This window comes from Frankliniella occidentalis, unplaced genomic scaffold (assembly GCF_000697945.3).
Source record: "Frankliniella occidentalis isolate FOCC.00 unplaced genomic scaffold, Focc_3.1 Scaffold23, whole genome shotgun sequence".
NCBI lineage: Eukaryota > Metazoa > Arthropoda > Insecta > Thysanoptera > Thripidae > Frankliniella > Frankliniella occidentalis.
The window spans coordinates 890,300-892,251 of NW_026267153.1; the positions used below are offsets into that span (position 1 = coordinate 890,300).

General features: G+C 57.1%; 1 protein-coding gene across 3 annotated transcripts in view; it reads right to left on the reverse strand.

Annotated features, from left to right (window-relative positions):
* LOC113216127 (acid sphingomyelinase-like phosphodiesterase 3a) overlaps positions 1-1,952 on the reverse strand; it is a 206,940-nt gene that overhangs the window by 10,375 nt on the left and 194,613 nt on the right. The window lies entirely within an intron of this gene.

Genomic DNA, 1,952 nt, shown 5'->3' on the forward strand with positions numbered 1-1,952 from the left:
GGGGGGGGGTCAGTGGGTGGGGCTCCACAACCCACGCACTGCGTTCTGTGTGCTTCCCTTTGACCGACTCCGAGGCCCGCGTGCGGCGCGCAGCCCGGCTCGCCACCGGGGGCGGTATGGTATATATATGCGAAGGAAAGTGGGGCGGGTAAGGCAAACCCTCGAACCTTCCAAAGTCCGCCAACGGCGACGGAACGCTTATCTTTATTCCCACAAGCAAAAATATACATATATAATGGTAGCAGAGGAGCAGCAATGTCAGAAGACAAAAGTAAATCGGAGAAAGAGTGAGCGAGGGGAGGTAGTGACAGAGAGAGAGAGAGGGGGGAAGACAGAGACGCAAAGAGCCGGACTGATGTGGGCTTCCGCCCGCTCTACACCATGCGCCCGACCATCCGTCCCTGCGGCGGGACCGGCGGGGTGGGTCGGAGCGGGATGCGGACAAGCGGGACTAGTCGCAGCGAGCCTGGCTGCCAAGAAGGGCCGCCGTTGCGCGAGGCGGAAAGCGAGGGGACGACAGAGGGAGGGGGAGGGAGATATCGACATTTGCCAAATTGTCAAAGTAGTATCATTATCAGCGGGAGCACCGCACCTCCCCCTTTCCCTTCACGGTGCTGCTGGCTCCGCCGACGCGTCAAGTTGCTGCGCCTATTTTAGAGCACGGCAGTGTTAGTGTTGCGAATAATAACAATCGGTATTCCGATCGATATGTACCGGTATTAAAGAAATGAGTAGAAGGGGACAGACCAAACGAGAGAGAAGGAAAAAACAAACGCAAGTGGGTGTAGGCGGCGTGCCCTCTTTAATTATTCGACGCGCGTAATGTGATCATGCACGAGTCAATTTGACGTTATCTCCCCCGCGGGAATTCCTGACGCTCCTCCCCGCTCCTCGTTTTACACGCCCTGTTTACGCCACACCGACTTGTTTTCCTGTGTTTTTTTTCGCCTTTTTTTACTACTTTTTATCTTCTCATCGCTCTCTTCTCCCCTGCACGGTTCTTACATCTTCGCTCTCTCTCTCTCTCTCTCTGCTTCGCTTCGGGCGTGTGGCGGGGCGTGGGAGTGGCGCTTGCTTGGCAGGATCCAGCCGAAGGATGCGAAGTAGATTTAAGAGAAGAGATCTCGGCAGCGGTGAGGCGACGCGCAACCAGGCGGGCTGGCGGAGGGGTGTCGGGGTCAGTATCGAGACTGTGGTCGGGCGGGGCGGGGCGCGGCGGCCGGACTGCCTACTGAATAAAACATGCCGACTCGAGGGGGCCAAAGGGCCCCCAACTGCTCGCGGGTGGAGAGCGAGGAGGAGGAAGAGGACGAAGGAGGAGGGGATAGGGTGTTGGCCCGGCAGCAGCAGGAGAGGGGGCCGAGGCCGGTTGAGGAGTGAAGAGCTCCGCGAGCAAGGTGGGGGAGAGAATGAGAGAGATAGTACACCAGAGCTGCGAGAGGGACTGCCAGAGAGAGATAGGGTTGGTAAAGAAGAGGTAGACGCCTCGTCCCTCTAGTCGTCGCTCTACTCTAGCAATGCGACCGCCTCACTGTCTGTCTTGTCCGTGCTGGACCCCTTCCTCCTCCTCCTCCACCCTCCTATCTCCCCCTTTTTACTTTATCTATGCATGCCCCAACTCCTCATTCCTTTCGATAAGAAACGGAGAGGCTGAGTGTGGACCTGCAGGTGTCCCCCCCCCCCCCCACACACACACTACCAACAGGTGTTGGCGGCGGTGCACGCATGCACGCGATCTGACTCTACACTACTATTATGTCAACATTTACTTTTTCGATTGTCTTCGCTTTTCCTGAATTAAACAGACAGTTTTCGTTGCCCTTCCGCATATCTACTAGCTATATGTACGCCAGACCACGTCTCGCGTAACAGGCTTCGCGATATCTCACGAAACACTGTTACGCTGCGACGCGCCTGGCGCACATATAGCTAGGCCTGCGGCGCTGACACCC